The sequence below is a fragment of the Cupressus sempervirens genome, chromosome 4 (genome assembly GCF_028749045.1).
Source record: "Cupressus sempervirens isolate cs-2001-9-10 chromosome 4, ASM2874904v1, whole genome shotgun sequence".
In the NCBI taxonomy this organism is placed as follows: domain Eukaryota; kingdom Viridiplantae; phylum Streptophyta; class Pinopsida; order Cupressales; family Cupressaceae; genus Cupressus; species Cupressus sempervirens.
The window spans coordinates 774,093,534-774,110,304 of record NC_143121.1 but is presented as its reverse complement, the minus strand read 5'-3'; the positions used below and the strand labels follow the sequence as shown (position 1 = coordinate 774,110,304).

The 16,771-nt window shown below is 31.4% G+C and overlaps 1 pseudogene; it reads right to left on the bottom strand.

Moving 5' to 3' along the window:
* Positions 1 to 13,932: 13,932 nt before the first annotated feature.
* On the bottom strand, positions 13,933 to 14,705 carry LOC149563672 (vacuolar iron transporter homolog 1 pseudogene; annotated as a pseudogene).
* Between the last annotated feature and the right edge of the window lie 2,066 nt (positions 14,706 to 16,771).

The window sequence follows — 16,771 nt, the reverse complement described above, 5'->3', positions numbered from 1 at the left end:
ACCTCAACAATGGATATTATAAATCATTTCAAAAACACTGACCCCCACTTCCTTGTTACTTTCCAATTCTAGAAAAAATGGTAACAAAGAAATAATATTCTAAATCCATGCCACAAAAATATCATATAGATAAGGATGCTTATGGTCTATGTCCAGTGTAACAGTAACACTAGTATGATCAGTAGATGACTTTAAGTTTATTAAACCCTTAATATATGAATCTTGAAAACTCTATCCATTTTGTCATAAGCCTATGCTAGTTTATCCAAGTCAATGTGATTGTTAAATATTTTTGGTATAAACACTAGCCCTAGGTCTAAAAAAATGAAAAATCCACTTTTAGTTATGGATAAAATTTCCTTCTGAGTGTTTTGGTTTACAATTACCTTTCTAATTTCATCACAACTTTGAGTGCATAAAATTATAATTTTAGGGCAGGTGAATACTTTAGGTACAATGAGGTTTGTTAATTGAGTAACCAAAGAAATTAGTTTATTTGTATGTGCACGAATACTCTTGTTATATTTGTAAAAATTTCACCCCTTTTGTGGATCTTTCAACTTATTAAACAATGAATGTCTAATTCCCTTGATTCCCAAATCTCCATGGATAACAGAATAAAATATATCATAACATTCATCAATTAAACTTAGGGTTTGTAGCACTTGCTTGAGTTATATAATGTCTTTCTTTTCCTTTATGCTTGCACTCATACTAGAGGTTTTTGACATTATTTTTCTCATGCTTGCTACTAGTTATTACACAAAATTCTTCTTCGAGCCCTATTAAAAAAATTATAAAGCGTAAACCTAAGACAATAAGAATCAAGATTTTTATTGCCCCAAATTACACTACAATTTTTTTAAAAAAATTTAAATATTGAAAATCAAGAATCAAGATTTGATAATATTGGTGCTAGTAGATACTTCGATAATTGTCTTGTCATGTGATAATCAAATTTCACACTTTCAATCTTTAGAACACAAAAATGGAATTTAGTCAATCTTTGAAAAGTTGAAATTTGAAAACCCTATAGTATTGGACTCTTGACTTCAAGAATTCTAAACTTCATACTCTAAAAACATAAAAGGTTGATAGTTAAAAGTTAAAACATAAGTATTAACTTATTTTGTAATTAATGGTTTTAAGTACTTTACTAATACTATGTATAATGTACATGTAAACAACATCAATAATCAATAATGTACATAATAATAATAATAAGTAAAAAATAATTACATTAATATATATATATAGAAATTTGTTCATTTTAAATAAATTAATTAATAAAAAATAAACTTAATAATAGATATGATTTTCGGATCAATTTGTGGAATGTTATCATTGTTGTCAAAAGTCATCTAGAATTGTGACACTTATCAAGGAAACGTTTCAAGGACATGTGTCATGATTTTAGATGACTCTTGACAACAGTGATAACGTTCACAAAATTTACCCAAAATTCATCACAAACCATTCATTTGTCTTTTAGTTAATAGTCGCCTAGCCAGAATTAACTAATAATTTTTTTGAAAAGACTAAACATAATAATTATTAATATTAACTAAGTCTTGATGCTTAATTAGTCTTTGCAATGACCAAACACATGTCATAATTCTAGCCAAATCTAGGCACATGGGAAAACATTCCCCAAATCAGTTTGAAATTCATCGGGTTGTCAATCTTTGCTTTAATCAATGATTAGGACTCAGACATAAGCTATAACTATAAGAGAGTACCTTGGACTACATGTGTCTTGATTTCAACGAATGGAATGTTCTCATGGACACATGTCACAATTTTGGATGTTTTTTGACAATAGTATAACATTCCCAAAATTTACTTGAAATTCATCTTGGGCCATTGATCTTTCTTTTAATCAATGGTTAGGAGTCCTAGGTGAGGACTTAGATAAAACTATAACTTATAAGAAAAAATATTCAACTACACGTGTCCTAATTTTAGATAGAAATAGAATTTAACTTAAATATTTTAAAATTTGGCCTGAAATAGAGTTGTGGTTGTTCATCTATCATTCATTCAATGGTCTAGATTAAATCATGAATCCTTAAAACTTTCGCATAACTAATATTAATTATTTAAATTATAATTTAAGGGAGAGGACCCAATGGTTGAGCAAGGTCCTTTAGTATTAGTTAATCACCCTATCATGAACATAGAGTCCAATCTTCCAACACATTTTTACTACATATTGTAATTAATTGATCTATTTGTAGATTAAAAAAATCCAAACATTGATAAAAAAAAATACCAATATTTGAACACATGAGAGCTTATAAATGTTATAGAAAAAATAAATATATGAATTCATTAATGAGTGAAATAAATAACTGTTTGTCTCAAATAAAATACCATAGCTATATCTTAGTGTACAAATTCTACTCTTATGTGTACAATTTTTGGGGTAGCAATGTATATGCATAGAGTAATTCATATCAAGAATATGTCTTATCACAAATATAAAAGGTGAATACTAATAAATGCTTTGTATTTTCTTATTAAATGTTTGAGATTGTCAGAAACTTTTAGTGTTCAACTAATGGTCCCTTTGTGTTGGTTATAGTTTGTATTTTATATAATAATGTGTTATTTTTATAACAAATTTTATTTTTTGAAGTATTTGTACTTTTGTGTTATATATAAAAGTTATATATAATAAATATTTATGATTAATAGTAACTATTTGGTCCATTTAAGTTACAAATATGTTTTTGATTAAGGAAAATAGGTTTTGATGGGTGCCTGAAAGCCTTTACAGATCTTATAATTTTCAATGAAGCCCAAAATAAAAAACAACAAACCTTAGGTCAGACAAGTCGCCTAACAAAACAAGGAGACCAAGGTGGCCTTATAGATAACACAATGCACTACTACCACCTAAACAGGTTTTAAATGGGATCTTGAAACCCCATGGTTACAACAAAAGGCATTTAACCATGTCAAAGTAGAAGAAAATAGGCCAAAGAGACCAGGTTATCTAAAATAAAAAGGTACAACCTCAAAAAAGACCAATGAGGACCTGGAAAAGGAATTCAAGCCTCAAGATTTACTTTTAGATCCTATCTCTTGAGAACATAGAGACATATCAAATGATGGTAAAGAGGGCTTGACCTATTTTCCTTTTACTTTTTTCCATCCATCCTCCACTATTCCAATAGCCTATTGCCAAGAAAAGTCATCTAAACCACAAGCATCCCCCAAATCCCTCATAGCTAGGGAAGAATTACCACCACCACAAAAAAGAGGGCCAATAGCTCCCCTTGGAGCCAGAGAAACATTAGTGAAATCAAAGACAATAGTATTCAAATGAGAGTCAACAATATTGTACGTCACATCGCTCATAGCTAGGGAAGAAGTACCACCACCACAAAAAAGAGGGCCAATAGCTCCCCTTGGAGCCAGAGAAACATTAGTGAAATCAAAGACAATAGTATTCGAATGAGAGTCAACAATAGTGTACGTCACATCCCTCATAGCTAGGGAAGAAGTACCACCACCTCATGAAAGAGGACCAATAGCTTTCCCCTAAAGCTAGAGCCACCTGAGGAGCATCAACCAAATGAGAAATAGTAGCATTATTGGAAACCACCATAGGGGAAACATATAAATCATGCAGGGTAGCTACAAAATCTACCTCTAAAGAATCCTAAGAAGAATCAACCAAATCACCCCCAATAGAGGGATCTCTCTAGATAGTGAAGTGATCATCCAAAACCCTCTTACACCAAGAAGGTGACTTTTTTTATCCAACCTATCTTGAGGATAATTACACTAGGAGGTGGTTGATCTTATGGCATTTTTGACATTTGAATGGAATGCCCTCATAATCTAGAAGTTGAATCCGAGAGCCATTAGGAAAGGCCAATTTAATCATTTCTAGAAGCCCCTTAGAGATGTCAGTCTCCACAAGAATGTGAGCATACATCATCTAAAAAACATTGGTAGACATGGTGTCAAACATCAAAAAATCCCCTAGTGCCTTCCCCATGGCCTCAAGGACTATATCCAACCATAAGTGAAGGGGAAGATTGCATAGCCTTACCCACATAGGTATTTTTTTAAAGGATTCAATAGATAGACAAAAATCTACATACCATGGTTTGGCCATTAAGGGGAATCTCTCCTCCCAAGAGAAGCCATGCTTGAGAATAGCATTTCAATCCTCCTTAGAAGAAAATTTCACAATGAAAAATCCCCTTGCCATAGAGTAAATTTGGACAATATCTAAAACTATAGGCTCCCAAAATTTGGAAATCTAGGCATGTAGATCTTACAAAGAGGGCTAGAAACACCTAAAATGTAAAATGGTAGTAGTAGAGGAGAAGTGCTTTGCATAAGTAGAAATCTCTTCAACAATATCAGGCTCTAGATTGATCATAATAGGGTTACATACTAAAATAGGCATAGCAGTAGGCACAGTAGCACGGGGCCCCAGACATAAAACCTAACCACCGAGACTAGCCTCATAAGTGGCCACATCGGCATAAGAAATGGTTGAAACACCCATAGCTCCTAGGGAATGAATATCTCCACTATGGTCAAGAGAAGCACTAGCCTATAAAGAAGCAAAAGCCAAAGTAAAAACATAGCTTGACAAGTAGTACTAGCAGGAAGTAGAGTGGAAATTAGACTAGCTGCTATCAAGCTAGATGAAGGAGCTAAAGCACAGCATAAGAACCAAAGCCAGATGCCTAAAAAGGATGCAAAGTTAACTTAAGTTACATATATGTTACATTTCATATAGTTATACAACATTCTATCAACAAAAAATGATAATTATAAATTCAATTACTAGATATTTTTAGATTAAGCTTTGGTTGATGTTTAAATAATTATTTTTTGGACACATCTCACTAGGTGCACTATTTTAATGAGTTTCTTTAGAGTGACAGCTTCAAACCTTACTTATAAGTAGTTCAATGTCCACTTTACATTTCTAAAAAGAAATGAAGGTGTTATGATATGGCATGTAGTGGCTAAATGTTGATGAAGTTAGTCCTCACAACTATTGGTTCCTCTCCCCAATCTTATTTTTGCATAACGAAAATTGAAACTTAAATCACAAAGTGCAACAACAAGTTGCAAACATACAAATTATTTGAAATTCTTGACAATTTCCAAAATCCATGATTTGGAAGAATAAAATCAAACATATAAAATTAATGAAACATCAAATTTTTGAAAGTATAAAATTATAGTTTGTAAATTGTAACCAATTATCATTCATCATTCATTAATTGCTTGATAATGATAACTAATAACTTAATTTAAAATTAAATAATTATGGCTTTTTTCATTGAATTCAAAATATGATAGAAAGTTAAAAGTATTCTGATGATCATGATATTTAAATAAATTTACATTTCAAAATAGGAAGAAATGAATAAATAAATTAAAATTCAATATTTTATATAACATTTTTATATAAGTTATAATTTGAACATTTTATTTTCAATATTATGTATACAATTTAAATTGCATGATCATTGATTAGGATTCATGATTCATGATACAAGATTAATGAATCATGATGTTACATGTACTATAAGTTTAAATTTAACAGACTATTTTTAATTTATTTAATATTTTTAAATAAATTAATAATAGTTAGAACTATTATCTTGCATGGCCTTGGCCCCTGCATTGATATATTATTGAATTTTACAAGTTTTGGAATTTAAAGGACGTACATATACATATTACAAATTTACCAATTTTTTATTGGATATTTTTTAATTGAATTTTTTTTTTACTATAGATTGTTAATCAAATATGAAACCATAAAGGGATTGTTCAAGCTCTTTTTTATTTCTAACTTTATAACTATTAACTATTAATTTTTTATAATAGAGTTTTAGACTAACAGTTGGACAGTGCATTGCGAAGCCAAAAGCATTTAACAAAGTCATAGACTAATAGGAATAGAAATTTGAGAAGCTAAGAACTATTTTTTTCATTGATAATATTTGAGAGTGTACAATGTCTATACTACTAATTCATAGCATAGATATTTACAATAGCTAACTAAATCAGCCTAACTTTACTATTTCATAATTTGCATTAAAAGGCAAGGCCCATTCCAAAGAAAAACTAATGTCTAAAAAAGATTCTTTTTCCCATAGGGAAAGGTTCAAGGAAATAGGATTCAAGAAGCAAGGAATAGAGAACTAGGGAATAGGTAGCATTAGCAGGCTAAGGGGCCAAGGGCTTGAAGCCTTCAATCAAAAAGGTCTTTAAGCCCCTTTGCAAGGAATCACTTCGAGAAGATGATGTTGCTAAACTCATGTAGCCATGTGAAGTTAGTCTCACTGATGTCATCCAACAACAATCACTTCCATAGAAAATCCCTCCCAAGTCACTCCCACTTCTGATGGTGAGTTAATTGTTGTTTATTCATGCCAAGAAGGAAGGGATGATTATGTACAATGCTGCCACCACCTTGCTTCTAGCACTTGCCTTCTACATTTGCAAAAGGGATGTCAATGCTTGGTTGTAGTACCTACTCAACCAATACAAGAATTTTGATGTCGTCCAAAAATGTTTCCTTAAAAATGCTACACAAAAGTATCAAAATATCTATTTGATTGCCTCCAAGGTCAAGAATAGACACAAGGAAGCGAGAGGTAATATCTATGGACATGCAGTACCTCTTATCATTTCTTAAGAATTCATGGCTAAGGACCATGAACAAAGCATGGAAGATAAGAGGACCTTGGGCATCTTCCTTGCAAACCATGGCTAGGACATTGTCAGGTATCATGCCCAAAAAGGGCTTTGCAGACCCATTGTGCTGCATTTTAGGGGAATTGGCATATCCATGACAATTACAACCCTAGTCCCTAAGATTCTAAGAAACTCTACAAAGTGAATTGAGATTCAAGAATTTAATAAATGATAACAAAAGAAGAATTAAAGAGGTTATTTAATGAAAGTAGAATTAGATTATTTAGCGTTTGTGATCTCTCATATCTTATTTTTTCATATTCCTATTGATTTTCAAGTGTGCAAATTGTACTCGCATTAATGTCAGATAGTCAGAGTGATGCCACCATGGTTCTAAATGGAATGTAATAATTGTAACCAGAAATACACATATATTATTTTAATCATTATTTGATGTTCACTAAATTCCAGTTAACTTTTTCCCTACAAAACTTGCCATATGTCTCCATTCTGGAGAATTCCATGTGACTCTAGGTCTTTTCATAGCAACTAGCCTTGAAATGCATCTTCTATCATTGATATCTACTTAATCAATGATTGTTAAAATTATTCTATTAATGATATGAAAGTGACAATGGACAACTTCATAATGGTGACACTAACGTAACAACATTATTAATAATAATCCTAAGATAGTACAAGAGTCAAAGTGACTACTTAGTAGTTGGTATAGTCACTAGCAAATACATGTGCAAATTCACTTTTAGATTAAACAATTTTTCAGTTTACCACTAAAGATTAGCCAAGACCATTATTATTGATTTTCTTACAAAACAAGCAATTCACCTCTACCATTATAATCTCATTTTTGGCAAGGAAAAAATAGTCATCATTAATTTATTTATTAGCAAGAAAATAGATTAATTTTTCACATTTAAAATGAGTTTTGCTAGGGAAAGGAAAAATTTGCCAACATTAAATATTTTATTTCCCTACATGGAACAAAAAAATTGCCTTGGACATTACAATTTTTCCACCCACAAAATGTTGGATGTGCCAGAATTTTAGGCATTTTTTCTATGAGGGGTTTCTTAAAGTTATCTCTATTCTTGAGGGAATGTAGAAAAATTTTGTTGGATAGAAAGGTAATATTTTGAGTAGTGCATAGAAAATTCAATTACTCGTAGCCTCATTGCAAGGAGTTCCTCTGTATTTTTTGTCCTTTTTTAAGATAATAAACACTATGGAAGAGAATTTGGAATTTTTTAAAGGAATTTAATATGGATAGGGAGTAAGGAAAGGAATACACTAAGCTTGGTGAAGTTATGATAATGTTGGAGATTGACATGTATGTTTAGCATGCAAATATTTGATGAGAACCATGTATTGGTGTTATGCTATATAAACATTATAAGAATTTGAAGACAGATAACAATGGATGCAAACAATATCAGCAAAACATCACAAAATGTACTAAGACTACATTCGATCACAATATTGTCTCTAAAAGTTAGTAAAAATGTGAACAAATTCAAGGATCATCTTGTACAGTGAAGACAATCCTACCAATGAAGTGTGTAGTGAATTCTCCCTTGTTCATATTCATTCACTCTTTGTTATTTTTTGCTCACAATAATTGTTACCTTGACCTTTGATCATTCTTCTAAGTAAATTAGTTAGGGTAAGGCTATAATAGTCCAGATTGATGGGAATTATATGATTTTTTCAAACATGTTTCTTTAGATCTCTTTGAAGGTCTATATCTTTGAAAAGATTTATCATTTACAAACCAAAAAGAATAAGAATGCATCATAATCATAAAGTTGGTTCTTGTACTATTATTAGCAATCCTAATAATGGATGTCTTGACTAGAGGTTGTCATTTCCTCTATTTGACTTTCCTAATTAAAATAGTAGAGGAATAGGCTTTAGAGAAGAGGTGTTCAAATGAAGTTCAATCAAGTAACCTATCATGTGGTAAGTGCTCATTTCTTCTTTATTTAAGGACACATTGAGATTCTCTAGCTTTAAACTTGTGTTTATTACATAGACAAGCTCTAGGAAAAAATATATGTCATTAAAATTTGATATATGAGACTTTATTTTCAAACTATTCATATCAACATTAATTATTTCCTAGATATTTATCTTTGAGAACAAGTGATTGGGCATAGGACTAATACGTTATTTTGTTTTCTTTAATGAAGATTGGTTTAGATAGATACTTTGGTTTTAATTTTCAAATTTGAAGGATAAAACTACAGATGTAATTGATGAATAAAAGCTTACAAAAAATAGTAAGTGGAAAAGTAAAACTAACTTTTCATACAAGTAAATTATTGGTTGGAATATTAAAAGATAATAAGACGAAAGCTACTATTTATCTTTCTCTTGTAGATTCTAAACATCACACAAATTTAGATAATACTTCAACAAATATTTGTGACTATTTAAATAAATTGTTTGGAACAAAAGTTGTAAACATAGAGTTTTATTTAAAACCTCAATTGTTTAGGTTCAAAATGGAAAATATAATCCCAATATTGAATCTTTATATGTAATTTATATCTATCACTAGGAAAATTACAAAGGTTAGGGCTCCTTTTGAGGAAAAAGGAGGTCAACAAAGATGATCATCAAGTAGTAAAGGCATTATGCTCATGAATGACAAAAAGTTGGTGAGATAAAAATAGAAGAGGCGGTACATATGTTTTACTATAACAAAGAGGGCCACACAAAATGGGTTCAAAAAAGTGTTGCTAGCAATTTTCTTAAAGGAAAAATTAAAGAAAAATAAGATGAAGAATGAAATGTTGTTTGCATTGATGATGAGAATACTTCAAATGATGGAAATTTTGTTAATAATTCTCCTATTAATCCTAATTTTTTCCTTTGAAGCTCCAAGCCTAACTTTATCAGCATTCGTCAATGAAGGAATTTCCATCATCCCATGTTATCTTCTTGTTTTGAGATAATGCTTATATGAGAAGTGGCTTTGGTTTTTCTCTCACACTTCTAATTGTTTTCTTTCTAATGCTGATAAATCCGAAGAATAAATACTTAATTGTGACCATTTATTTCTTAGAAAATTTTGGAACTTTATAATGTACTCAATATGATGCATAATTATACCATTTTGCAAGAATTACATAACTATATATTTAAGGAATAATGGTCAAATAATTCATGAATTTGTTATTTAAGAACATATCTTGAAGGTACAACTCATAGATGATCACAAGATAGGTTGGTGTAGCCTTACTTGGTTTAGATCGATTACTTTAGAAGAACATTTTCTTAACAAATGTATTCACATTACGTAATCAACATGTTTTTTAAGACTTAATGGGGGAGTCCCTAAAGTGGGTATGGTTTTTTAGGATAAATAAAATAAGGGGGGAATATTGGCACAATTAGATACATTTATTGACAATTATGATTTTTTATCAACCACATTCAACTATCTACTCACACAATGCATAGGTATGTTTACTTAACCCCACCATTTTAAAAAATGAATCAATATAGTTAGTAATTTTTTCATCCTCTTACTCTTTTAGTTTCTACATTTAGGTTGTTTTTTTTTTTCATTTTGTTGGCTTGTATGCCAAACATGTCTTGTATTCAATGGTTAAAAAGCTAGAGTCCTACATTATATTTTAATAATATTCTAAGAATGTATAAATGAAAACTTGCAGAGTTCTAAAAGGACTCGACTTTATTCCTCTCTAAAGAAGCAAAAAAAACTCTAAGTCAAAAGCTACTAGAAAGGATATAGTTTATCTACCACCTATAAAAGCTCTATAATTTCATAGGTGGATCTAATTTCATATAACTAGATATGTATATCTATATATGAGTTATATAATTTCTCCTTTCTTCTAGTATGCATGTAAGAAGAGATATAAATTTTACAAAATAAATGGAATTTTTAACCTTTAAGAAAAGGAAATAAGGCTCACTAGCTTGTGATGTAAAACTCTAACATTTTTGCCTGCCTTATGGCCTTTGGAAGAAAAATGATATACTTGGTCAAATCATTCTTTTACACCAAATTATCAATATATTTATTTGTGTGGAATTTATGGGGAGTCCTATTATGGTGGTGAATGAAGAGACTCAAATAATATTAGAAAAAAAGTTGTCTTTCCACATATAAGAGCAAGTTAGATGTGGAAACTTTCTTCCAAGAGAAAGTTCAAAAAGGGAAGTTATTCCCTATAGTTTTATACATAAAATATTGTAAACCGCATAGTGGAAAATATTTGTTTTATAATTTCTACTTATTCCTAGATATAGGATAAGAAGGTTAATACAATGTAAAATGCATTTTTCAAAATTAAGAGTGAGCTTTAAATAAATAAAAATAAAAATAGAAGTGTATTACTATGTACCATAGTCTATAAGATGACTTTGTCAAATGTAAAAGGGAAATGATGAACACATAGGTTGAAGCTTACCACAATGTTAAATAAAATGGATAAGATCAAAAAAATCCTTTAAATGCTTGAGTGCTTGAATGTGGATGTGGTTGAAAATTAATATGAAGGAGGGGAATCTTCTTTTATGGCTCTCCCTAGCATTTTAGGTTTCTAATATTAAATCATGGTTTAACAAGTTTCAAATTACTACTCAAAGAAAATGGTAGTTAATTAATTACAATTAGGCTCTAAACATTTTGGTGTTGGTTTTTGAAGGCATTTTTTTTGCATTGATTGAGTTTCTTGACATAACTTATTTGCTCCAATGTTAACATATGTGGGTGATGTATTCAAAATATTGAAATGTCATATTCCATTATAGAATGATATCAAAATTGGGTGGGAACAAACATACATGCTAAAATACTTGGCCTAGGTAAGCATGAAATTATAGTGATTCAATTTCTAATATTCGTCTTAGAAATATTATGAACATGCAGACTCATAGTAAAGTAGAATGAGAGATCCAATCATGAATAAGAATACAAAGAAGTTCAAGACTTCACCATGTTCAATAAGATACAACTCCAAATCATCAGATTTAAACTCATACATCTATATACAAAAGCTTAGAAAATAAAAAAATAAAAAAATAATGAGCACATGAAAAATTGTTAGTACTAAAAAGGTCTCCAAGTCAAATAGTTGAAGTACTTTGTTAAACGAAATAAACCAACCACTAATATCACACTCCAAATTTTATTAAGAAAGGAGAAATGATCACATGAAAATAAAAAGAGCATAGACCAAATATAAGACAAGGCGTCACAATTCAGCAAACGAACAAGGTATAGTGTGCTTATGTGATCATGTTTGGGAAAGACAAAGGAATTCGTGGATTGACAAATCTAGCAAGTTGTTTTTTGTTCAGTTTTCTGTGACAAAGCACAAACTCTGTTCTATGAAAAAATGGGTGACATTATGTGATCATTTCACACGTGTATACATACGGGAACACAACAAGCAATCTCAAGGGCGCGTTTGGCTGGTGGAATTAGAGTGGAATAGGCAGCAGACAATTCTTAAAATTTCATATCTTCTGTTTGCGTGTATCACATAGGAATTAAAAATAGGGATACGTATTCTAATTTTAGTAAAAGACAAGTATTTGGTCATTCCATCAAAATAGGTAGAATTGGAATATGTATTCTTATTCCAAAATTTATTTTTCACAAAAAATAATCTATCGAATTCGTAAAAAATCATTGCTCAAGTCTCAAGTTTTGGTGCTCATTTCATTCATTCATGCAAACGATTTTTGGTTTTGTTCTCTGAATTGTCGTTTGGAGAGTAGGCTTAACCATCAGGCAAAGGATTTTGTTCTGTGTGAGGTGATAATTCATGGCATTTTGTGGGTTTTGTAAATTTCTTATTCTGTCCCAGGTTTTCTAAATTTTCATCTATTTGCACTGTAGGTTACTTAAAGAGTTGTTGATCTTTTCCAGAGTTGTTGTCTTTTAACAAGTAAAACAAACTTCATTCCTCTTTTTTTCTTGATTTCATTTGTTAGTAGAAAACCATCTATTAGGGTTTCAAAATCACTTTTTCCGTGTGTCTTTTTTCAAAAAAACTGTCCCAAAACTGTTATGGAGATCCCAAATATAGTTAGTAAAATTTCCATGTTCTCATTATGTGTTTGTTCCCATCGCTTCTTTGTGCAACAACTAGTGTGATGTTTTGAATTAATACCCATAACATTAATAAGATGTAGAAATGACAACGTATCATACGGAAGAAGCTTTTCTTACATGAAATCGTGATTCTTGTACTGTATAGCCACTACATTAAAGCAAGTGACCTCAAATTATGGCCCTACGACATTGTTTCGGTAAAAAATTCTGACAAAATAAACATCTCGTGTTCATGGCTTAGGTTATGTATGTTTGTCCATCGGATATTTACAGAGACGGAGTAAGTAGAGTTAGCAGATGTTGAGTTCACAAATGCGTCAATCTATTCTTTTGATTAAGCTGCAAAGCTGTATATTAAGTAGTTGATTTAGCCATTGATTGAGCTGTCTCTCCGTTGATTTAAACATTGTTATCTAAAATCACTCAAATTACAAGCTGAGTAAATCGGTCATATTTCTATTAGAATTTCACATAACCAAATATAGAATAAACATATGCTCATCAAAATTCTGGTGAACTAAACAGAGAATAGGAATACTTATGCTCATTTTCTATTCTCATATTAGCAAATCTAGAATACATATTCCTATTCCTGTATTCTTATTCCTGGAACCAAACAGACCTCAAATGTTAACCCTCAAAATGTAGCCAGAGCTATATTTATAAAAAGAAGCGATCTCATGTTGTTGTAAATATATGTATATGAATTGCTTATAGAGGAGTGATAACTATGTGATCAATAATATTACCACAAGGAATGACCATAATAAGTCCATTTCATGACATGATTTAAATGGAACTCTACATACAATTTCACATTCAAGGAATCATCACTTTCATATTTGATATTACCATAACCACATGGACAAATATTTCTAGAATTACAAGTCTAAAACCATAAATGTTCTTCGAACTATTGGCAAATGTATTGCTATCATTCAATAATTGAGATTATTTAAGTATTTCTTGTCAGCAAAACACGACTGCACCTAAGATGATGACGATTCTGAAATCAAAGGATCTAAAATTAAAGGGGCCAATATTCAGGACGCTGACTAATGTCCAAACAAAATGCACGGAAGACAAAAACAAAAAGTCAAACAGAATTCTTATGAAAATAATTGTGCGCAGTGTAATCAAACACCCGCCGTGGCATTGAAGAGCCTGAGCAAACCGTAGGTCACCAACATGGCAAGCCATCCTCCAATCAACACTCTTATACTCCCTTTCACAACAGAACACCGCGCAAAGTAAGCCCCAATTGCGCCAAACCTAATGAGCGTCAAGCTCGAAACACCAGCCAGAAAGCCAACCCTAATAATATAGTCACTGAAAAAGGCCACAGAAATCAAGGGCAAAAATGCCCCCGCAGAGAACGCCAGGGCGGATGCGCAAGCGGCTTGAATCGGGCATGGAAGTCCCTCCTTTTTTTCCCCTTGATATCACCAAAGGAGACGCATGAGGAGGCATTGTGATTGCTTCGTTGGTTCCTTTCAACGCTATTTCAGCTCGTTTTTGTCTCTTGAGGTTGCAAAGTTCCACGTCGCCTTATGTTTGCACGGAGATAAATTCGTCAATCGCCATGCTACACGCTCCCGCCACAAGCGCCGCCAGCTCAGATATCACCATCGTCTTTGACGGCACCCACACCCATCATCAGACACGCTGTGGTGACAAGCCCGTCGTTGGCTCCAAGAACAGCCGCCCGAAGCCACTGTCCTCCATTTTCACTATCCTCCATATCTTTCTCATCCTCTTCACAAGATGGCATGGTAATGATCACATCCGATCTTGGAGGATTTGGAGGTGACGATGCCTCCCGGACAATCACTTCTCCCTCCTTCATCATTCTCTTCAATTTTACGGAGTCCAATTGGAAACCCAACGGGCTGGATGCTCTGACGTCCATTTTAGATTCCGGCCTTAAGCAGATATTGAACAAAGTCCAATATGGAAGGAGATGTTGAGAATGCTAAAATGCAGCGTGTGTTGTGTTTTCCACAGTCATAGACCTCCTTTTGTAGCTGAGTACACTCTTCTGAGGAGTAGAAAATGAGAAATTGATATGGACAGCCATTAACAAATGAGTATGAAAAATATATTGACCGCTAATCTTTTATTTAATTGAATTGTTAGCTCGTTGTTGGATTTGACACGTCGAGTACATGGTGGACGATAGCAGTGATTCTTCATAATGCGTGTGCCATGAGCGTGCCAGGCCATTATTTTTCTGTTTTTCAATGGCATTGGGATTAACTGATATATACTATCATTGTTTTGTGTTGTATTTAAACAATAATGCTCCAAGCTTGCATGGAGCACGACGCCACTTTGACAATTAGACCATATAAAAACTTCCGAGTGCGTGGCCAGCACACACTTTTATTTTAATAGAAAATGGAATAGACGGTTATTCTGCAGACCGGTTTTCTAGCGAGTTCCTATTATATAGGATTATCTCCAATCATTCTATATAGGAGATATAATAAAGAATTATAATAATATTGGAGATTACAAGTATATTTAATTATAAAAGTTTATTAAAAGATGTTTGTAAACGAAGTATTATTGGATATTAATTTTAAATATCTTGTATTTAAATATTGTTGTAGTTACGTTAAGAATTGAAAACATAGCAGTTTAATGAGAATTAAATATTATTTATTTAATTAAATAATTATTATAAAATATAATAATTATTTTTACAATTGCAATCAATAAATTAAATTCCTTGTTAATAAACAATTCTATTGTTTGTGTTTTTCATTTAAATAGAAGTGTAACAAGTAATTGAAAATTTGATAAATATGTAAAATAGAAAATATATAATGTTATATTGACATGACATTGCATGTGCATTCAATTAACTAAATACACTATGCTATGTGGAAGAATATGTATTAATTTTTTGTAATAAATTTAAATGCTGGTTTAACTATTTGATGTTCTGGCTAGGTAAAAAACGTGTATAGGTGGCCTTCCTACTCTACTTTATAATTAGATTTTCCATTTTATATCTTAACATAATAAAAAAATTTAAAAAATAATCTAATAGATCCATTTCATAGCACATACATTCATAGAGTATTGATTACACCTTTTTTTAGCAATTTTACATTTACTTATTTATTTAGTTTAGAGCAAATATTATTAACCTTGCATATAGCCTAATAGTGATAATTCATAATGAACATGGCAATATGGTCAAGGCCGTGGCAGTTTAACTTGGAAGTCAAACCAATGGGTCTTCTCCATTGTCTGAGGCTAGCAGTCAAGTTTAGCTGCAAGTGGTTATGGATAGAAGTCGATTCCATGATTATTCTAAAGTATTTATAAATAAGGGTTGAAGCTTTATGGCTGATTCATAATATAATGTTAAAGTGTTTTTCTATTGTTAGTACTCATGACAAAGTGGTCATCAACCACATGTATGGGGAAGAAAACATCATGGCATACACTCTTGCCAACATTGCAATTACAACTTGGAAGCCATAATGTGGAATAAGTATTTATTAGGGTATAGAAATATAAATGTTGTGATTGATCATGACAAGGATGTTATGTAAAGTTAGAGATTTTAAAAATATTGATATTAATTTAAAGTATGCATGGGGACATGAAGTGTAATAAAGAGTTTACTTATATCAAGGTTATGCATCAAAATTAGTAATTTTCACATGTTTTGTGGGTGGTTTAAAATTTGAGCTTTTATTTGGGATTTTCTTTGTTAATACAAATTTACATTTTGAGTTTGTATTATCTTGGAGAAAGTTGCAGAGGTTTCACTATGGGTGAAGCTTTGAAAAGGATGGAGTAGGAAAACTACAAACACTGGAAAAAAGAATTGGAAGTGCAAACAAGCTAGGTAAATTTGGTCTAGTGTTGTATATGACAAGAATAAAGGATCTAAAGCCATAAGTTGCTAAAGACTTCATTAATGATTGTTACGTAGGCATGGTAACTCTTACAATGTGC